General features: G+C 43.7%; 1 long non-coding RNA gene across 2 annotated transcripts; it reads right to left on the bottom strand.

Moving 5' to 3' along the window:
* Nucleotides 1-13,942: 13,942 nt before the first annotated feature.
* On the bottom strand, nucleotides 13,943-22,814 carry LOC135909075 (uncharacterized). 2 transcript variants are annotated; one of them, XR_011509925.1, is made up of 5 exons: nucleotides 22,722-22,759; nucleotides 20,372-20,387; nucleotides 19,790-19,974; nucleotides 17,821-17,982; nucleotides 13,943-14,005 (listed from the first exon to the last, which is right to left on the bottom strand). It is a non-coding gene; the product is annotated as an uncharacterized lncRNA (long non-coding RNA). The 2 variants fall into 2 exon arrangements; XR_011509924.1 differs by lacking the exon at nucleotides 20,372-20,387 and having other exon boundaries at nucleotides 22,722-22,814.
* Between the last annotated feature and the right edge of the window lie 663 nt (nucleotides 22,815-23,477).

Below are 23,477 nucleotides of genomic sequence, written 5' to 3'. Positions count from 1 at the left end.
GCTGAACGTAATGAAGCGGTTCCCATTCTGTAGGGGCTCAACGTAAAGAGGGGCGTACTGACGTGGATCAATTGTGAGCCCCGGCATGTTCAGAATGAAGTCATGACTCTCCATTATAGTGCTGGCGGCGTGCGGTTCGTCTACATTTATATTGACCGGCGGCGATGAACTGTCGCAGGTAGACATCGGGGCAGCAGACCGTCGTTCATGGCCGGTGGTCTGGAGGGTTCTTTGTCTAGCTCGAGCCTGGCCCATCGTCCTCTTCCTGGGCGGTCAATGAGAGCGTCCGCTACAAGCGCCGCTACCACCTTATCCAGTTAAAGCCCGTCCGATGGCTTCTTTCGCTACAATTAATCAGTCACTCCTTTATTCCATCCGTCCGGCCACCCAACAATCCATGCGTTCATCCGTACGTTCCTCACTCACTCACTCACTCACTCACTCACTCACTCACTCACTCACTCACTCACTCACTCACTCACTCACTCACTCACTCACTCACTCACTCACTCACTCACTCACTCACTCGCTCACTCACTCACTCACTCACTCACTCACTCACTCACTCACTCACTCACTCACTCACTCACTCACTCACTCACTCACTCACTCACTCACTCACTCACTCACTCACTCAGCAGCAGCAGAAGAAGAAGACTCTGGGAATTAGTTGGTTCAATGTGAAAGAAGGCTTCCAGAACGAACAAGACGTCGACAGCAGGTACTCTTCTTAAAGCGAAGCATGTTTTGCTTTTGAAGTTTGAAGCTTCAAATTTATTCTGATGAAAAGCATATACAAAAGCATATATATACTAGTTTCCCCGGCGTTTGGTGTAAGTAATCGTTTCCTCGCCCGATATATTGTGCATATATAACGACAACTTAGGGCACTTGGTAGGTGCTGACTATATTGCTACAATATCACTTGTTTAGAGCGTGTCAATAACGGGTACCTATATGGAAGCAACATTCTGGATCCATTTGCTCCCTCTTTACGAGGGCTTTATATTCAGACCATATGTAGTACAATGGACACGTAGGAGCTGTGTAATGTTTTTGGCAAACTTCACGCCAAAAAAGCCCTCGTAAAGAGGGAGCAAATGTCTTGCCGAGTAGGCAACAGGGGCCGTTCAGTAAGTGCCCGAATACACAAATTGCTGCGGGCTGCCGCCTTATCTAGTAAATAACCTGGTCACTGCAGGTATGTCGTTATCCTTCTCCAGTCACGCAGAAGCGATCTGCCACTGCGACACAAATGGTACAAACCCCTAATTGTATTTAAGTATGTGTCGTACCTCTCTGTCGCACACCTTTCATCAACGTTCTTCCCTCGACAAGCATCATACATCGCCTTCGTCCTTTTCATAACGGTAACGCACACAGCTAATAGGCAACCACGTTGCACTCGCGTCATCCGCTACAGCGGCTAGCTTATCTCAAACAGCTACCTGTCATTTATAGCAACATTGCAATGGATCTACTTGATTTTATCTGTGATTCTTCTGTCCTCATCTTATTTGCTATGAACATCTTCGCTAAATAAATAAGTAAAGAAATGAATAAATAAATAAATAAATAAATAAATAAATAAATAAATAAATAAATAAATAAATAAAGCTATGGAGCCAGTCAGTCAGTTCAGCTCATTTCAGTTCTCAGTTCAGTTCAGTTCACTGGGTCAGTTGGTCGGTCGGTTCACCAAGCGTTAAGATAAGCTAGCTCTTGTTTCTTGAATTTTGAATTTTATTTTTGTAAATGTGAAGTACTCAGTTCAAACAAGACATACATAGAGGAGGATGTCTCATAGTCAATAGACTGAATGCGAGACCTCTTGATGATACAGTTCATTTTCAGGATTGACGCCACTTCCGTAATCTCAAGATAATACTCAATTAAGATTTTATTGGTGGAGCAGCCGCACCCTAATCTCAGCGCATGCCTAATCATCTAGAGTCGAGGACGGGAGATGATTAGATATTGATACGAGGTTACGATATTTGCAGGCATAGGATAATGTTGCCTGACGCATGACAGGGGTAATTAGAGATTTCTATGAGAGGTCTTCATCCTGCCGTTGATATTAAAATAGATTGATGTAATTGATTTATTTATTTATTTATTTACTTATTTATTTATACATACTGCAACCATGAAATGGTTACCGCATGAGTGCAGTACAAAAAGCGTTAGGTTACACGCACGCAGCAAAGCACATGTGCAAGGAATATGTAAGAACAATTGTAGAAAAAATGGTCTAAATACATACGCATTGCATATATACATGGTATACAATACATGATCCCAGGAATCACAACGTATGCAACTGATGATTGCCTTAACAAATTTATCAAATGGCAAATTTCGAATGTTAGGGGAATCCACCTATTTCGGTGGATCGGGGAAAAAGACTGTTTGAATTTGTCAGTCGTGGCGTACAGATGTGTTATATTTACAGGGTGAAAATTCGTGCTATTAGACGCTTTAGGAAATTGAATGTATTCCAAAGATGAGCAACGTTCAGAGTTAGCAGTGGTGTAAAACTATTTAAGGCTTTCTACATGGCGCCGCTCTACTAGGTAATACAGGTTTAAGGAGGGACGGTTAGAAATGGGGGAGAAGTCTTTTAATCCCGGTATATAAATCGAATAGGTTTTTTTTTCTTTTTTGGACAGACGAGAGTTTTTGGATGTCGAATTCCAAATATAAATTCCAAATGACACTGTCGTATTGTAGAATACGCCACCTTGGAGTCTTATAAGTAAGCAATTTTGTTTCTTTAGGAGCAGAGCGCAGTGAACGCTTCAGGTAACCTAGACATGCTACGGCTTTAGAACGGGTTGCTTCAGTATGTTTGGACCATGATAAATTGTTTTTGATGAGAACGCCTATGTGCTTATATTAAGAAATTTTTCGAGACGAATGTCAATGATCCAATAAAGAAGGTACAGTTGTGTAGTATGTATCGAGAGATAGTTTTGTGAAAACTGTAATGTTATTCTGCCACTTGTTACACCAAGTACCAAAGTTGAAAGATGCTCTGTCAGGGCGACATGTTATTAATGATTGGCAATTGTGTGATATATAATGAAATCGTCCCCGTAAAAACGGATTTTATTTGATAATATGTTGTCAGGAAGGTCGTTTACATACAGGAGGAAGAGAACCTAGCTTTAAACGGAACCCTGTGGAACACCAGAGGTAACGACCGCCGGATGCTATTTGGCAGGATTGAAACAGTCGTGTTGCGACCTGAGAATAAACTAGAGATCCAGTTAACTAGGCTAGCGTTATTTAAACTACTGTGCAGTTTATGCAAAAGTTTAGAATGTACAACTGTATCAAAGGCTTTGTACAAGTCAAGTATGGCATCGATTTAAAGGTCTAGGTCCTGTGCATGACCGATGTGACCGATCCGAAAGAAGAGTGTATTTGAGACACTGACATTGACATATATACATATATATATATATATATATATATATATATATATATATATATATATATATATATATATATATATATATATATATATAGATTGTTACTGGAGGATGAGAGAAGAGAGAGGAAGAAGAAGATCAGAGATGCTGGCTGCTGCGTGTTGTTGGTGGCCAGCCATCTTAGGGCCAAATAATGAAACCTTCCTTACCTCAGTAAGTAAGCCTTCATTGCGGTGAGGCTGCATTATGTCACTCCGAAAGCCTCCTTATTGAGGGGCCCTCAGTGAAGGCTCCCTTGGTGCTTCCTCAGCCTAAGGCAGCTCCGAGGGACTCCGTGTAGGCTGTAGAGGGTAAAGTCCCGTATCGCTTGTGTATAGCCAGGGCGCGGGCCTCCCTTCGCCTTGCGTGGTGCACTGGGTGCATAATTCGAGGTAGTGGACGTACGGTGATGTTACTCCAGATGGCATGGGGTAAGCTCGCAGTCCGAGGCGGTGGATGGCTCAGAGAGGCAGAAAGCCCCAGGCGTAAGAGAATGGACCTCCCCGCTTCCGTAACCACCAGCCTTGTTCGCTGGCTGCATAAATGTGCCTCTATCAGCTCCTCGGCCATGTTGTGCACACCTAGTTGTAGTAGGCGTTTTGTGGACGTACTGATTGGCAGGCCCATCGCCTGCTTATATGCCTTTCTGATCATTGTGTTGATTTTCTTGAGTTCCGTCGCGTTGAGAAGTGCGTATGGAATAGCGTGAGTTATTCAAGTCACGACAAAGGCTTGGACAAGCCGAAACGTGTCCGCCTCCCCCATGCCTCTTGTTTTGGTTGTTATTCGCCGGATCATGTGGGTAACTAGGGCTGTTGTATTCTTAAGCTTTTGAATTATTATTGTATTGGTGCGATCCGACTGGAAAACCATTCCCAATTTCTTTACGCTCTGAGACGGAACGATGGTGTGTCCCTCCAGTTGTATGTTGATAGTGGGCGAGTCGGATGTGTGCTTCTTTCGCGGTGAGACCAGGAGTAGCTCCGACTTTTGGGGGGCGCAGCTGAGCCCGCATGACTTAGCATAGTCGCTCACCACGTCTGCAGCTTCCTGCAAGCGGTTCTTCATTTCCCCGATGGACCCTGTGGACGACCAGATGGCAATGTCGTCGGCATATAGGCCATACCTGATCCCTGGGATGTTATGGAGGAGCGGCGGTAGGCCTATTAGGGCGATATTGAAAAGGAGAGGGGATAACACTGCGCCCAGTGGTCTGCCGCGCCCGCCCAATAGGAAGGGGTTTGTGGCTTTGAACCCGACCTTTAGGATGGCTTTTCTATCTGAGAGGAAATCTGTAATGTAGGAGTACATCCTGGCCCCACAACCCAGCGCGTTCAGCCTCTGCGAGATTGCTGTATGCTTGACGTTATCGAACGCCCCTTTAAGATCAAAGGCAAGGATAGCCGTGGGGGAGTTGCGTGTCGCTGGTACAATCACCTCCTCTTTCAGCTGAAGTAGGATGTCTTGAGTTGAGAGGTTTCTTACCCCAGACGCGCAGCCACAACAGCCACCGTAGTCGTCAACAAAGAACATCGGACCATCATTTCGCTCACACAATACAATCCCCTCCAAGCCGAGGAAGCGGCCATAGCCCTCGTGCTCTCCCAAACAGAGGTTGAAGTAATAGTGACCGACTCCCAACAGGCGTGCCGCAACTAAGCTAGCGGCAGAATTCATACCACTACGCTCCGGATCATCAATCAAAAGCCGCCAACGAGATCCGTCATGATCATCTGGGCGCCAGCTCATCAAAGCATTCCTGGCAACGAGGTCGCCAACCACGTGGCTCGAGATCTCACCCACCGAGCCGACGCCGAGGAATCTGAACCCGGGCGCATGCACCCTCTAGTCTCTTACCAAGACATCACACAACACTACAAGCTAACCCGCAGAACATATGCACCCCCACACAAGTCACTACCTAGAGAGCAGGAGTGATTCCTCCGAGCTCTACAGGTTAATACATTCCCCCACCCAACCATAAATCACCTCATAGCACCTACACAATTCTATCCGCAATGCCGCTTCTGCGCAGAGCCCGGGTCCCTCAGACACATAGTAGGGGAGGTCAGGTTGTAGAATTGGTATAGAAAAGTTTGGAACAGTTTCACGTTATAGCGCCCCTTTACTTCCTTACTCGAGGGAGTTGTTTCCAAAGTGGCCGCTTTTGCCATCAGAGAATGAACCTTCTGAGTAAACGATCACACATTATATTGAAAATCCACAGCGGCATCAAAAGTACCTATGTCAGGTGACAATGATTCGGATCCAGCAACCCGAGGTCCTAACTCTTGAAACCGAGAATTAAAAGTCTGACGAAGAGCTGAGATGTCAAAAGCCATTTTTTTCCTGTCCTCAATCAGTTTATTTAACATTTCGGCAACTGAGGGCTGATCATATATATTTTCATGAGTTTCATCTACTGAGGGCTGATCAATGTTATTTTCGGTAGTTTCGTCAGAAGAAGTATTGCAGGCTAATTGGGTAGCTGATCTCGGGCCAGGTGCAGTTCTGCGTCCACGCTTAAAAACTGATGATGGTGAACAAGAAAGAGATGTTGCTGCTGTTGTTGATGATGATGATTAATATGATGATAATTTGCGGGGGAGAATTGGAATTCAAGAAAATCTTTCTGCTATAGTCATTGATATTATTAACCAAAGGGAGTACATCTCCTTATAGCTTTGTAGTAACGTATCACTTTCGATACAACGCTGTCGATGTATAAAAGCAAGTAGTAAAAACAAAGCAAGGGAGCCTCATTTCTGCGAATGCAGAGTCAACAAAGAAATAAAATACCAGTGAGAGCTCAATGAAACTAGATGTTGCAGTGTCGAGCAGTGTACCAGCCTTTCGCGGGAAACCAAATGAAATGACGCTGCACATACGAGTCCGCTTTCTGCTGGCTACTGTACTGCCAGCGGCGAGATTGCCAGCAGGCGCCGAGCTTTCCACGACTTCCGGCCGCTTTGTTTGCCGTTCGTATTTTGCCACCAACTGTGTGTTTTCGCTGATGCCGAGTCAACAGGGTTTCCCGTCTCTCTGCCGAGCCCACTGCCGTCAAGTGCAGTACAGGCGAATGCGACGGTACGGGCTATAGGAAGGATGGCGAAAGAGAACAATGCGTGGAGGAGCACATAAATAAGCAATCAAGCAGGCGTCTAGAGATGCTAGAAATCGGCAGCGACAAATCCCACGCCACCCTCCGGACAACGCCGCCTAATATCACGCTGCACCACCTTCACTAGCACAGGAAAGTTCAAAGAAAAAGGCGGATGAAATCGATGGAGAGGAAGAGGGTTTTGCTGGAGACAACAAATACCTGCGACCAGAAATAGATTCACACGCTGGGCAGTATAGAGCGGCATATATCACTATACTTTGGCTTAGAGAGAAGTAGTTTTCAGGGTTCTCGCTGTACTCGTGAGGATAGAGATCTTCCTCCGCTTCCGACTATACACAAAACTTTCGAATGCCTCGCTGCGTCGCGCGGTGGACCCAGCCGCACCACCGTACAGCTCCATGATTTAAACCAAAAACAAACGCCACTGGAAGTCGTTCCCCGAGACTTCCTAGAAGTCTAGAGTGACCGAACTGCTCTAAAGCAAGTGGTTCGCCGCGGCACAGATGTGCACCTGATTCGCCCCCTCCCCCTCTTCAGTTTTTGCGTGCACATGTGTACAACTGGACATCTTAAGTGGCGACATGGTGTTTAGTCACGTTAATACGGCGAAAGCACTGTCGCGTCAGCGGATCTGTTTACTGTGCGATGCACGTTGTCATAATCTTTAAGGGGACACTAAAGGTTAAAATTAAGTCAACGTGGACTGTTGAAATACCATCCCAGAAACCTCGAAACGCTTGTTTCGTGCGAAGAAGAGACTTATTTTAAGAGAAAATGCATTCTGAAGCGTCCGCATACGTGTAGCGCAGTTGAAATCACCCGCCCTCCTATCAAAGAGTATTGACGTCACGGTCTCATAGTGACGTTGCGCCGTCGGTGAGTAAAACGGCTCCCGCTGACGGCGCTACGGATTTTCTGCACAAAACGCAAACGCGCGGCCAGAAACAGAGCCAAGACAGAGCCGACAGCAGCGCGAAAGCGGAACTATGGTGGCTAGCTGAAGGGAAAGCACACGACGATAAGCTGGTTCTTTATTTTATGACGCCAACTTCGACGCTCGTTGCAATGGATGACCCTAACAACGACACATTAGCTCGCGATGCTGGGCTCGAGTTCAGCGATTCAAGCACTAATGAACGTGACCTGCTGTTGAGGGCTCGCGCTGCCGGCGTCGTTGCGTACTACTACGACGACGACCTGCTTTGAAAGGCACTTCACGCGACTTCAGTAAGTCGGCGTTGAACTCGTAATCCTTTGGACGAAATTGCAGCGAGCACACTACGTGATTTTTCGTCTTTTTGCCAGCGCGCTGTGGTAGAGGTACGGCACTTAACCACTTCGAACGGAGAGGTTCACTCGTTGGCACATAGTGATAAGTAACGTTGGATTCGCTGCTGCAACTGCCCTTGGTGGTGGTGGTGGTGGTGGTGGTGGTGAATTGTAGCAACAGGCGGGTTTAGCCTGGCGAACAAGGCCGGCAATTGCTCCGCCCGAGCGTCTCGCACAATACCGCTGAAGGGTTTCACCATGTGTCCATCAAACCAGTCTCTCTTAAAAACTCGATGAGGAGACGTGAAGTTTCTTTTCGGGCTATAACTGATCCCGCGAGAAATATAAGGTGTTGCAGGCGCGCATGCGGAAGGTTCTTGCTTTGCAGATTCTTCAGGAGAGTGTCTCTTTCATCTTGAAATTGCTGGCAGGACCACAAAAAGTGCTCAATGTCTCCTGTCTCGTTGCATGCCGAACAGTTCGGAGAATTGATTCGCCCCGTTTTAAATAACCAGGCCGGTGTATTTGCAGATCCTGTCCTTATTCGATATAGAAGTGTGGCTTCCTCTCGGTGCAATCGCTTGGTTACGCAGGGCATATGCGGTGGAACCCAAAGCGACGCAAAGTGATTTCGGATGTCAGATTTTTGCACTTGATTACTCTTTGGGGCCTTGATTTTGGGAGGATGATAGAGCGCGGCGTATGCAAGCGCATCAGCTTTTTCGTTTCCTGAGATACCAATGTGGGAAGGAATCCATTGAAACTTTACTGTGAAGCCTTTGTTGTTGAGCTCTTTCACGTTGGCTAGTGATTTGCGTGGGAACTTGAGGGATGGCAAACCACGGTATATTTGTTGTAATGCGGCCTTTGAGTCCGTAAGGACAACCACATTCTGCGGAGGCAAAGTCTTTAATTTGTGCAGAGCAGAAGCTATTGCTGCGCCTTCCACAACTGTCGACGAGGCTATACAGTCCAGACGGCCAGACCACGTATATCTTAGAGAGGGAATATAGAATGCAGCTGCACAGCGGTCTTCGTCTGCCTTGACAGAGCCATCTGTGTATACTTGTAGGTGACTCGGGTAAATCGTGTTCAGGTGTTCCAGGACTAATGACTTGGCTTCTGCAGATGGAATGCAGCTCTTTGATTGCAATCGCGGTACACTTAAGTTGCATATGATGTCCTCGAATGTCCAGGGTGGTTCTATCCTTTCCCTTTGTCTCGAGCAGCGCAATCCTAATACGCGAAGCGTGTTCAATGCTGCATAAAAATGTGAGCGCGGCCTGTTACCTATACGTCGTAAGAGCGCTCTACCGGGCGTAGACTCACTCAATCGTAGGAGCTGGATCATCAGAGCCTGGGAAGCCTGAAGTCGTAGAGGGCGTGACTCAGCTTCGTAGAGCACTTTCTTGTTTGACGCTGGCTGAGGGACTCCAAGGCAAAGTCGGATACCTTTTCTGTGGATGGCTTCTAAGCGCTCGTATTGGCTGTCTGAGGGTGACATCAGAGGTAGCTGATACAGGATTCGACTTGTAACCAACGCTGTATGTAGCCGTAGCATGGACGTCGGGTGGTTGCCCCAGCGTATGCCAGCGACTCGCTTGAGCACGTGTAGCCTGGGTGACGATGACGCCACAACGTGGTCAACACCGCGGCGCCAGAGTAGCCTGTGGTCTAAGGTAACGCCCAGAAATCGGACGTTGGTGACTTGTCGAATCTGGTATCCGTCCAAATTCAGCGTCAAACGTGTAGATTTTCTTTTCACTCCAGGAAATAGTACGAATGATGATTTTTCTGCTGATAGTGATAATCCAATCGTTGCCAAGTGGCCCTGAATGGCTTTTACTGCTCCCTGGGCTATTCGTGCAAGGCGGTGATGCTGGTAGCCGGAGACCCAAATGCAGATATCATCGGCATATATAGATATCTTCACTGGTGTTCGATGGTTTAGTACTGTTGGGAGGCTACTCATGGCAATGTTAAATAATAGGGGAGATAAAACACTCCCCTGTGGCACACCACGAAATATACGTATTTCATCGCTCAACGTGTCGCCAAGACGAACTCTGATGCGACGATCATTGAGGAACGTATGTATGAAGTGCAAGAGATGACCCGTGACACCTATAACTTGCAACTGGCTGATGATGGCTCTTTGAGACACGTAGTCGTAAGCCTTAGAAACATCCATGAAGACAGCAAGTGTCGACAGGCCATCCGCACTGTAATGCTCTATGTGGCTTAGAAGGTCCAGTACATTGTCTTGAGCGCTTAGACGCTGCCGAAACCCAGTCATGCACGATGGTAGTTTTCGACCCTGCTCGACATACCAAGTGAGTCTTGTGCACGCCATCTTCTCCATTAGCTTCGCTGCACACGAGGTCAGTGATACCGGTCTGTATGAGTCCAGAGCTGCAGGATTCTTTCCAGGCTTCAGAACCGGTACCACCCATGCTACCTTCCATAAATGTGGGATAGTCCCACTGGCCCAGACTTGGTTAAAAAATGCCAGCAAATCACGCCGTCTCTCAACCGGTAGGTTAGTCAGCATCTGATTACTCATGAGGTCAGGTCCCACCGCACAGCGACGTCGGAGGCTGCTCATAGCTAGTTCCAGCTCTCTGAGTGTGAAGGGAGCATCCATTATAGACGACGATAGCGGCGGTGGCGGGTTGGTTGCGCCAGCTGACCTTCCGGAAGAGTATATTTCAGCGAAGTCATTCGCAAGGCAAGCGAGTGTCTTGCCTAACTTCAATGCTAGGGCTTCAAATGGCTTGTTTGGTCGAAAGTTTCCAGCAAGGTTATTAACGACCCACCATATCCGTGGAACTGCCGTGAAGACCGATAGGCTTGCACAAAATGATGCCCATTGATCTCTTCTTAGTTTCCTTGTATAACGTCGAATTACTGCGTTAATCCTGTTATATATAGTCTTCATTGATGGGTTGCCTTTCGTCCTCATCAGCCTCCGTTCCGCTCTTCTACGGGCAGCGCATAGATTTTTGAGCTTTAGATCGGGAGCGGGGAAGTGGTCGGGTAGCTTCAGCTCAGCGGTAGCCAATCTCTTGCTACGTAGCATGTCCGCGAACAGGTTTCCAGATGATTCGCTTAGGCCGTCCCTGTATGTATCCCAATGCGTCACAGGACAGGATCTTCGGCCGTTGGTTCGATATCCAGCAATGTTAACGAAGACAGGGCCAAGTTCCGCGGACCGTTCGCGCATCCCACGACATCACATGGACGTGGCATTCTCGCTGCTTGTTCCAAATGCAAGTTTCGCGAGCCATCAGGACCACCGCAGCACGACGCGATAAAAAAACAGCTGAAACTCCAAAGCACGCGCGGCGAAAAGTCGAGCGCGCAGAATCGAGTGAAAGCGAAACCTTTCGATCACCCCTACTACTGAAGCGTAACGTCAAAATGTTATTTTTTTTAGAATCATATAGAAGTAGACGAGTACCATTTCCTTCCATCTTATAATCTAATGAAATTATCTTTTTAATACGAGTAGTTGAGTACTAGTGAAATAAATTATGATGAGGAGTGCTTTCGTCATCGGGCTAGTACCGGAATGTCGCTGGGGTGTCTCAAAGCGTGTTTTGCATTTACTTCAATTTTTCGGTTACTAAAGTTCTGCTCGCGATTATATTGACGCCTTAGACGTTCTAGAGCATTGCTTTATCACTTTACCTTGACTTTCTGGTAACATTTAGTGTCCCTCTAAGCTAATGCAGCAATGAAAGTAGAGGAAAGGGGTGGAGGCAGGGGTGGGCTGAGCGGTGAGGCAGGTAGTCCTCAAGAATGGGAATAAAATAATTTTGGAATTGTGCCAGCCTAAAGAGAAGGGTACACTCTAGTTTTACTTAGATTGTCTCACGTACCTGTCAGTACATGTCTAAAATGTTTACGCCTAATACCTTTGGTAAGTGTACGAAATAACATGTAATTATTTGGGCTGGTTGCCCAAAACATCATCCAGGCATTTTAGAGATTGCCAGTGACTTCAGGTTGAAAAATTTTGAACGACTTGGAATAGCCTTTCCACATCATCGCCTACCAGATAGCTCATCAGGCTGCAGTTTTCGTCACCAAGTTTACCATGTTTCCCGCGGGACCCAGCCGACAATCCCCTTTATTCCGCATCCTCTTTGACCTTACTTTTGGTAAACCACTCAGAGACGTCAACTTCCTCAGTCTTCAGGTATGATCGTGTCAACGTTGCTCCTATATTAGCTATGTTATCCTTGTTTTGTGTTCAGGAGCATCCATGACTGTCGTGTTTTCTTCTCCCACTATACCTAAGTGGAGAGGCGGCAACCACTCCAGCATTAATTATACGTTTACGCCGCGACCATAAATCGCGGTCTCCAGCGAAGTCGGATCACATAGCTTATTTTGCAGTTTTATTTGCCTCATGCACATACGTTAAGCTTTTAAGTAGACCATAACTATAAACTCCTTTAAACGCCCCTGCGATATTTCTAGCCCTATGAAGCAGCGTGAACTAGTGGTTCCGATTTATCATGTTCGTTAAGCTACGTGCCAAAAAAAAACTTACAGAATACGCTCGGGTTACCGCTGGGTAAGGGGGGGGGGCGGAGCACATCGAAACCGTTCTGTTAATGACTCTGTATTTTAATTCCATACTTCAGAACTGGTGGGCCCTGTAAACATACAGACAGCAAGACAGCTTCTAGAACATTTGTATCTTCTAGTTGGCTCTTCCATGTGCAAGAACAACTTGGACGTTGGAAGTTTGTAAAATATAGCACAAGAGATGCCTTGCTAGTGCGTTGACATAATCTACTATGTGGCCATTGCCATCTATCGAGGTAATGAAGCATATAAAGTTAGCTCAAAAAGATAGGACGATTTTTACACAACACAGGAAGTCACATACGCGAAGACAAAATATTTGATGACTAGACAAATGACAACTCAGTTCTGTATTCTGTTTTTATCGGTGAATGAGTAATGTAACACTGAAGCCGACACGGTCAGAAAGATAAAGTATATAGGATGGTAAAAGGTAACGACTTTTTTTTCAGAGGTCTTTGCCGAAGAATCAGACGACACAAGTAGAAAGACCAAGTTTGTTCGTGAGTAGCGACATTATCAGTGCGAAGAACCGAAGAGACTACGCCTCACAATTCGCAAAGCTTAACAGAAGTAGTACCATGGTTCATCAGTAAGAACTGAAGCAGTTTGTACACTTAGTGAAGAAATAAGAGAAGTAAACACGCAACGATGTAGGTATTGTTGATTCGTTGGCTACACTGTAAAAAAAATTTGCCTTACTTTACAGAAAATTTGCTGGTAATTTGTGACCGAACACTCTTCCGTAAATTAAGAACGGTCATTTCCGTAGAACGGACAACTGTAAGAAAAGAGACCGTAATACAAGATACGAGTGCTTCTGTATCTAGAAAACGGAAGGCTCTGTATTCTGAATCTGTACTATAACCGTTAAAGTACGGTGCTTCTCGTATTCAGAAAACGGAACACACCGTATGCTGAATCTGTACTATAACCGTTAAAAAACAGGTGCTTGCCGTATTCAGAAAACGAAAGACTCCGTATGCTAAATCTGTACTATATCCGTTAAAGTACAGGTGCTTCCCGTATTTCATCTTGCAGAGCATATCCATTCGATGAATGTGCCATCGGGGACAAAATTGCCCAGGACGTGCGAGAGTCGACCGAATTTCATTGGTGTGCTATTTGCTGGGATCAGCCGTGCCACCATCTGCGTTCGGAATGTGCATACGTGACCCACTGTTTTCAGCGGTCTTGAGCAGAAATGCAATTTGGTCAACGCTCGCACTTCCAGGGTACTTTTGTCCACGATAGTACATCTCCTTTAATGCAAATGTCATGAAGGCAGCTCATAGTCAAAGCAGCAGGTCACCATTGAGAAAATTGTCTTGCCAACACACTGACATGGCTGCAGAGATAAAACACTTTGCACTTTGTGATATGAATGCACTGCATAGCATATATACAAAAAGGTGCAACATTTCAGTCCTCAAGTTCTTAGATCACAGAAGCAACTTTATTTTCTTCAATCACTCAACTTGCACTTCTTCCTGGTGAAAGTTGTTCTTGACTCCAAACGCTTGCAAGGATAAACTTGCTGCTGTTAGGAGAAACAAATAGTATTCGTGAATATCCATCCTAAAGAAAGCGGCAAAAAAGTTTAATCACAGAACACGACAAAGCAGTAACTTCTGTGTTAGAAAAACATGTAAGTAGATCAACATTGTTGGAACAAGGGATGTTGCTGTAGCCAACATTTCGACATAGGTGCTTGTCATTAGGGTAGCAAATGTTTTCCTTGGCTGTGTTGTTTTGGATTTTGCATATCTCACTGGCCCCTAGCCTCATTGGGGGAGAAGTAACTGGTGCGTATAATAGGTCAAGAGAAGTCAAAGTGTTAAAATAAAGGAAGGAAGGGTGTGCTTAGCAGTGGTGATTGTGATGGAGCGGGTATGAGCGATGCTGTCAGTACTTGCCAAGAGTAGGGGGACCAAAACAGAAAACGATGTACCCATGTAAGCAGTCATTAATCCAGTAGACCTACTCTTCCCAGAAGACAAAATAGGTATCAAGATAAACAGTTTGCACTTTTGGAAAAGGAAAACGAAGAATTAAGGAAAATAAATTTTGTATCAAGATGCATCTGGTTAGGATCACTGCAAGTGGTAAATGAAGGCGCATTATGAATATATATTTGGTTGAAAGCCGATGAAGAAAATATATATTAACCAAATATTAAAAAATAGGGACATTAAAATTAAACTGGATATGACCATAAAACAGTAAAGAACAGCCTGTGGAAAAAAATGGGATGGATAATATAACCAGGTGCAAGATTGCAAAACGTCGAGTGCTGTTTATATTCATGCTGCTGTTGACGGCTTCAAGTTTCTGTCTTCCTGTGGAACCTTTGTCTTACTTGAACACTTGAACAAGGAAATGGGTCATTTTTTAAACAAGCCAGTTCAAATGCAGTTCAAAGCTTCAGCGGTGTTATAATGAAAGAAAATATTATGGTCAGTTCTCCTGCTCATCTTGAAACTTATTGTGCGCAACAAACAGGGACGTAGAATAGAAGAAACACAATGTTAAGCGCTCGTCCTTGTGTTTCTTCTATTCTTCGTCCCTGTTTGTTGCGCACAATAAGTTTCAAGATGAATTTGTTCCAACTAGGCCGACTCGCAGTCTTGCTTCAGTTCTCCTGGGTGTGCTTTCATTCACCAGTTATTTCCACCGGTGTAAGTTCAAAATTTAATGGCCTAAATGGACCTTAGCTCCTGGCAAACCATTAGCTGGTCTTTTTTTCAACACAGATGCCTGCACATTATATGTGTTGGCAGGAGTGCTAGCGAACTACATTATACTTGTTGCCACAAACAAAGTGAAACTTGGTAACAGTGATTGCAAAAAAAACCAGCATTCCACAATACTGATTCAAGTCGTCTGGAAAAGTTGCTTAAGTTAACGTACACCCCCTACTCCACCAGACACAATTATTCACCCCACTGACTCTCATGGTGTCAACCATGCTATTACAACACTAGGCATCAAGTGAGGAGAATTAGGGGATAAGAGGGAACAATGCTTTTTGTTAGAACATCAAATGTGCTTTACATAAATGCTACATTCCAACTAACAAAGGAGCAACCGGTTTGTGAGATAGTGACCAATGCATACGAAAGCTAATGACATTCTGTGGAGCAGAATGTTGACGATGAGGTGTTATGCACACAAGTGTACTCTTTCACACAAAATGACATCCTGCACTCAAACCTTGTGCCAACATTAGAGTTTGAAAAACACCATAGTGGAAAGCAAAGAGTGCTAAATTTGTTGAAAATTACTAAAAATTATTCGATTATTCATTATCCTTACTGTTTGTTAAAGATTCACAGATTGTTCCCTATGGGTGCTGTAAACAGGCACCCTTCTTTTACAGTGGTAGCAACAATGATCTGTGGCACAGACAAGAATAAATGCTCATGAAGTTTATGCACGAGTATATCCTACAAATTACACCCCATTTCACATTCCAATATGGTAGAAGAGGAAGACGAAAAAAAACTACTTTCTGGTGGAGGATGCATACCCCAGAATAGAAGAAACAAGTGTACCCTAACCATTGCTGCTGCCGATGCCTGTGCACTAGCAGTTACATATAATATGGCAGTTACAATTGTTTTTCCACAAGCACTGCAAGCTGCGGCCAGTTTAACAGTACACAGCTGTAATAAATTTAGGGCAAGCTAAAGCTCTCTAATGGATTTATCTCATATGACACAATTGGAATGCAATATTCTGCAAATAAGTGAAGGGCGATGTGCCATCCCATACAATGAAACACCTTTGAAGAATCTGAATCACCACCTGCACTCTTAGGCAAAGTTACACCCTTTGGAGTGCCCCTTCTGCCACACAACAATAATCGTTATTTGCCTTGATGCGTTTCCTTTCTTGAAGACGCCACGCCCGCTACTTTGTTGTCGGGAATGCTATCATGCTGATAACGCGCATGCCGTTCGTTACTGGAAAGCACAGGGCTCGCAGCGTTAAAGAAAGGAAATGCATAAAGGCAGATGACAATTATCGTTGTGTGGAAGAAGGGGCACTTCAAGGGGTGTAACTCTGCCTAAGAGTGTGAGCCGTGACGAGGCAAAAGAGTGTGTTCTGTGTAAAGTAGTGCACCTGTATAACCTAAAGCTTTGGAGAATGCATTTAGTATGAGCCGGGAAGGTTCCTAATTTTAATTGCACACAGTGAAAACCTCCATGCAGTTTTGCAAAATGCAAACCCCCTACCTTTTTGTTGTTCAAACGTAATGACACGTAGGGCCATAACATGTACATTACGGGTTTCGTTCCCAAACAATCAAAGTGAATAGCACCACTCTAAGTGTTATGTGCCTTCTTGTTAGTGTCGAATGCGGCGATCGGCAGAGAAACGGATTTCTGGAGCAATATAAAGTATTAGGTGCTGTGATCTCAGTTCTTTCACTGCTTTTTAAGCATTATCGGGTCCTAAAGTAAAGAAACGAGGAATAAATACCTGCATATTTCACGTTACAACCCTCATAAGTATTTAGTAGTCTGGATTATGAAGGATTCCAGATTTACAATGCAGGACAGATTTTATTCCACTGAAAGAATGGCATCATGCCAATGATTCTGCATTTGGTGCTATATTTATTTGTATTTAGTTCAGTTGGAATGTGTGTGTATCGTCAGCGATATCGCTTGACATGTTTTATATTGACTGTTTTCTAAATTCAGGCAAATTCGTATTCGCAAATAACCTTGTATGACACCAAGAACTTGCTTAGCAGGAGTATTTCTAACATTTGCAAGATATGAGGCTCTTGAATGCATATCTCAGCCTGGGGTACACGCCGCCCCCTAATCTCATCAGCAAGTTTCTGGAACTCATCTACGAGGTTTCTTATGATGAATGTAAAGTTGCTTGAATGGGAGAAATAGGGAATTTATAACAGGTGAATTATGCAGCATAAGAATGATGTCAGCAAGAAGCAAGCATCAAGAACTATAAAATAAAGACTATAAAATGCAAGAATTATTTGGGATGATTTAAAATTCTGGCATTGGAACGAAATGTTTTTCAATCTATATATGAACTCTGATTATTCACTCTACTACCACGACCTTCATTAGAAACATTCATAATCATTATCCTATCTATGCCACATCATCCTAGCTAATATTCAAGCCTTCATAAGCTGCTTTTTTTACTGCTAATTCTCTGTGGGAAAGAGGTGTCCGTATGAAGACCATATCATATACTTATTACCCATTTTTTGATAAATGATAAGGGAAAAACTTCACACCAAAAATGCATTGAGCTTGAGCAAGTTCTGCGTTTGATGCTGTTGATTCTTTTTTCCCTTTGCCATCATTGACCCACCTGGTTAGCTAAGTAGACAGAAAAGCTGCAGGAGAAAGGTGGGGGTGCCAAACCAGACTTGTGCCCCAGGGGACCTTTTCACGGTCACTGGAGGAACTGCCTGTGGCCTCGGCATCTTCCTTGAGGGCCACGGCCATGTCTAAGAAACCTTGTCTCCACAGGCTGCACAAAGAAAGATAATTTGCTGAGCTAAGTATTTTTCTTAAAAGAACCCATTTAAGTTGTATTCGTGGCTTTGCACCACAAAACTGACACATGACTGGCCACTCAAGACACTTTATGTGTATTCGCAGGCTTATTCCTTGGAAAAACACTTTTATGTAGCACACAATGAGTAACAGTAACAAAAAATGTATCAGGAGGCTTTCATATTGCTCTACAACTTTTCATTGACACATTTCATTTAATTATTTGAGATATTTAATAACTAATTAAGAATTATGTAATTAGGCAGAATGCACAATATAATCAGAGTATCTCCAAGCGATGGCAAACATTACCTTCATTTTGTCTAGTTACATCGCATTTACATATTTCTAAATCTTGGTATATGATAGTTAAGACACCCTGTAGATCAAAAAACAATATTAAACTTTTCATAATCATCTCTTGCGTGTTATTGGTGGCTATGGCTGCTTCAAGTTATTCTTTCAGTATGGTACAAGCAGTTTTGAAGTGAAATTGTTTTGCATCGAGGGCATGTAATCTAGGCAATCAAGCAAAAGGTCAAGTTGTGTTCACTATTCAGATGTTTAACTAAGAAGCTGCAGGAAAAGGAAACAAGACACAACACCTAATAAACAATGCAAAATTTGAAAATTTAAACTGAACAAGAAACCAGTGTTTGAAAACACAGAAAAAAAGCCAGCAGCTTACATCGAATACACCCTTGCTATGTACTCCAAGTGAAGTTGTTACCGCAATGCTTGGGCACCATATGAACGTAACAATCAACAACTTCGAGCAGAATATTAATACCACTAAATGAACTGGCCTTTGAAGATTCTTGATCTGAAATCCTCAACGACTTGTTCTGGTGTTTAATCTGTCAAGCTCAATCTGTATTCTCAAAAGCTGGCTCTCGGCCATAATTTCTCCAAACGCAACATCAGCTTAAATCTCAAGATAGGGTTGACCTGTAAATAAAGTGGATAATGCATGGCAAACATCATGAACTCTCTTACATGTTAACCAGAGGGTTCACTCATGCAGCCATGAAATTGTGATGCAGACACGATATATTGAAGCTGGTTTTGTGAAGTGTTTCATGCTTCCAAGGCTTCTTCAGTTGTGAAAGCTGTCTCCGTTAGCTAAATAAGCGATGAGAATAAAAAAATAACTTCAACATGCTCACAATATGTTGACCATTTGCAAGTAAACAGCAGCCTTTTTGGCACCCAGGTTGCCTGGTGCAAATCTACTATGCCACAGTAGTTGCGTTACCCAGTACCAGCCACTTTAAAATGCAATGTGTTCAGAACCCTTTCCCTCTATTTGTCTGCTTTGGAAACAGTTTAACATGTGTTCAGTAGGCGTCGAGAAAGGGGACAGAAAACACTGTGCACCACTGATTTCTAACATGTTTCGCTGGATGCAGCACACCGCACCGGATGCAGGTGAAGCCAGTGGAAATGCGATGTCATGCAGTCGCTTGTCCTGGAAGCAGGGCATATGGTGGACTAACTAGTGCGTGCGATCAGATAATATTGCTGCCGAAAAACTTTGTGGTTTTTCACATTTTAGGAGGTCTCTACATGTCAGGTAAGCACTTTTATGACAATCTGAACACGTATACGATAGTGTTCTCTTACATCAAGTTTTTTCTGATTTTCCAGTGTTTCCATTGCACGCCACTTATGTTAGCGACACTGTAGACATTACAATGGAAAAATTCTGGACACCTCGAAACACTGCTTGGGTAGTTTATGGCACATCAGGCAGGCATGTTAGGGGAAGAAATGCTACACACCCGTGCAACAAAGTGCTGCCGCAAAGTTGTGAAGCACCAACTTCCGGGACAAGGCCGGCTTCAGTCGAGGGCGCTCGATGTGCTGTTCATCCCCTGTAGTAGAGATCAGTGGCGTGGACCCTTTTATACTGGCTGTCTTTTCTGGTCGGAACCTTGGCAACAGCTTCCACCATACTTTTTTGAACCTGCAACATGTGCAGAGAAAGTCACATCACTGTGCATTGATTGTATGGCTTTATTGTCCTACACATTCTATCAAATAATTAAAAAATACAGTTCACACATTTTACTACTGTATATAGACAGTCTAGTTGCTATACACGCCAAACATTACCATTCCTCTGACAGAATGCAACAATAGAAGCGTACACTGTAAAGCTAAACTAAAATTTAAATTGATGTGACACCGTATGAGCATACACTATGCTTACTGTATGCTTTAGCCCTGTGTCAAGTAAAAGTTAATTGTCAATCATTTATGGTGTATTTCTACTTATTCTGGGTCATCAAACTGTACAATCAATGTTCCAAGTTTACACAATGTTGGCTTTTGATTGCCTATGTGATCCGTTTCCTACTTACGCATGCAGTAATCCCACTGTAATAAGGAAAAAGAGAATAGGAAATGCCGTGATAATCTTCTACATTTGATGAGGGCAGGAGCAATGACCAATAGCATGTGGTTGAAGCTACATAATTACTCAGTTTTCACACAGCTTAATTATTCAGCAAGTAATAAAGAGCTATCCTGTGCACCTCTGCATGACCAATAAAATCTGACTGCTTGACACTGCACTAAGGCTTGGTACTGTTCGGCAGTTCAGCTTTGGTTTTCTGATATACAGAACTGTTTAGGTACCAGTAGTTTACTTTGCGATAAAATGGAGCTTGGAGCACTGGTCATTTGCACATAAATAATGCGACAGCAAATATAACACAAGGATAGGAATATGGGTCCCTTGGAAAAAGTACATACACATTATGATTATAATGTGATGTGATGCCACAATGAAACAGAAAGCAACGCATAGAAGTGGACGGCGCTTCCATGCCACCAAGGTTATTGGACAGACAGTACTTCAGAAGTGCCCGCAACACAATGTGTTGGCGGGCTAGTTGGTGTGAATCCATAAATACTTTGTTAAGCGCAAAACAATGGACACAAGAAAGACGACCGGCACAAGGCGCTACACTCAACTGACATCACTTTATTGCGTCGCTCCTTTATAAATAGTAGAATCTAGAAGAACATCCGCAGTGAGCACCATGCGCAGAGACCACCAACAACCAATCACAAGAGCGTACTCATGCGACGGGATCCAAAAAACCATATTGAGCACTGCACAAGGTTAAAGAAAGCACACTAATGCACTGTGACCCCAATGACTGTATGAAGAAAGCTTCCGATAACTCTCAGGCGGTGGTATCACAGCACTTTTTCAAAATCGTAGTATCACGAAACATGGCTTTGCACTTTTATATTTTACAATGTTGAGCCAAATGGGAACCTGTGCCTGTTGGTATGGATCGTTTAGGTTCGCAATGTTTCGTGATGCTACGATTTTGAAAAAAGAGCCGTGATACCACCGCCAGAGAGTTATCGCAAGTTTTCTTCATACAGTCATTGGGGCCACAGTGCATTAGTGTGCTTTCTTTAACCTTGTAAAGTGCTCAATATAGTTTTTTTTGGATTCTGTCGCATGAGTGTGCTTTTTTGATCAGATGTTGGTGGTTCCTGCACATGGTGTTCACAGCCCATGTTCTTCTAGATTCTGCTGTCTACAAAGGAGGGACGCAATAAAGTGATGCCAGTTGAGAGTAGCGCCTTGTTCTGTCGTCTTTCTTGTGTCCGTTGTTTTGTGCTAAAAAAGCAATGATGTATTCCTTGTGTGTGTTTGAAGACAGCTCCACACGCAGTAGCGTATCCAGTATTGCTGCCCAGTGGTTTAGCTCGCCGCAGTATGAAGTGCCACAAAACATAAGGAGAGAAACCTGCATTATAGTCTTGTTGCAAACAAGAATATAACGTGAAGTGCATTCTGAGGCCAGAAACTATAAAAAAAAATTTCATGATGCACCGCTGTGCAAGGTTTTATAGCAAAGTCAAATACATTTAGTGTAAATATGACACTATGATGATGCACAATGGTGGTAATCTGTAATAATATAAAAGGTGCCTTAATGTTACAACAAAAGCTGACATTACTTAATAATAGCCCTGTAAAATTTAACATGCAGGGGCACCGCTTGGTTAAACAATAGTGATGTATTGTCTATGTACACAAGTATTACCTACGCATTTCTGCCATTGTCTAAATGGCATAAATGAATGGGTAATACTTGTATACATAGATATTACATCTCTATTGTTTAACCAAGTGGGTAAACTATGTCTGCCTGACACAAGATTAGAATTAAACCATAAATTATACATAGTCACCCTAAGAGTAACACCTCATTTGAACTTCATAGTAAGTAGACGCCTGTTGATGCCAGCCTCTCCCAATGCTAAACTGTGTTGCATGCTCTACAGAGAAATTATAGTGGTATCACTCAACTCTGAAGCAATTCAGGACTGCAGCACTGTAGAAGACATCTACAAATGTCCCATTTCATGTATAACAGCCTGAATTGCTTGCACATCTTACCAAGTGCAAATTAAAATTTCTTTTTGTTTAGCATTTTTGCCTGCTAGACCACAATCCAATGTCATCAATATATTAACATATTACCTCAAAGAACCTAATTTGGCTTATAGAATAACACCTTTGCATACTGCCACAGCTGCACTCTGTCATCATATGCGTTGCAATCATAAAGGAGTGCTGGTCCACCAGCACTCCAATGTCACTAACAGTGATCACCTACACAGCTAAGTAAACGGTCATGATTCAGGTGCCAAATAACTATGAGAAAAAAAAAATCCACTCACCTTGAGAGCTATAATACTGCAATAACTTGAGAGAGATGGACCCATTGCAGGCAGCAGACCTCTCCTCAGCTCCCGCACAACAGCAACTTGCCTTTCAGTAAAAGAAAAGGATTGATTAGTAATGATAAGTTACCTTGTTTTTGCTGAGTATCAATACAATCTGACTTTCATGCATATCCACTCTCCGCTTTAGTAATACAACTGAATTATTCGTCAAATAAAAGAGTCTATGATGATACCATTCGCATCTCTTGTATGTCCAAATTTTTTCGCACTGATACCCCGTTTACTGCTTGCTTAGTGGCACGAATGCCTTGACTGCCCAGACATCATTCGAAGGAATACGTCTTGCTGCACTGCAAACGGTGCAGCAAGACGTTTTTTTCTGGTCACAATTAAAACGTGCACCCAAGCAAGAAAGTAACGATCACAGGTAGTGAGCGACTGCTATTGCCTCGAACGTTTATTTCCGTATTTTAACAGAAGTTCTTGTATCGGATACAGTATGCTCTCAAGCCAATACAAGCGTCAATACAAGAGCTCAACTGAACGCAGTTTTATTCTACGCTTTTAACGCGAGTGAACAAAAGGTTAGAAGTACCTCACGGAAATTGCGATCGAGCCAATCGCGCTACGACTGGAATCGATCTGAAAAGATAGGTTGATCCCTTTCCCCATTCATGCGTCATTTTTGCCCTAAGACGTTGCATAGTGGTCTTTTGAAACAATATTTCTGTTCGCGACACCGGCTTACCA

The sequence above is a fragment of the Dermacentor albipictus genome, unplaced genomic scaffold, assembly GCF_038994185.2.
Source record: "Dermacentor albipictus isolate Rhodes 1998 colony unplaced genomic scaffold, USDA_Dalb.pri_finalv2 scaffold_24, whole genome shotgun sequence".
NCBI classification, from domain to species: Eukaryota; Metazoa; Arthropoda; class Arachnida; order Ixodida; family Ixodidae; genus Dermacentor; species Dermacentor albipictus.
The sequence above is the reverse complement of the archived record's forward strand: the minus strand, read 5'-3'. Positions and strand labels throughout refer to the sequence as shown.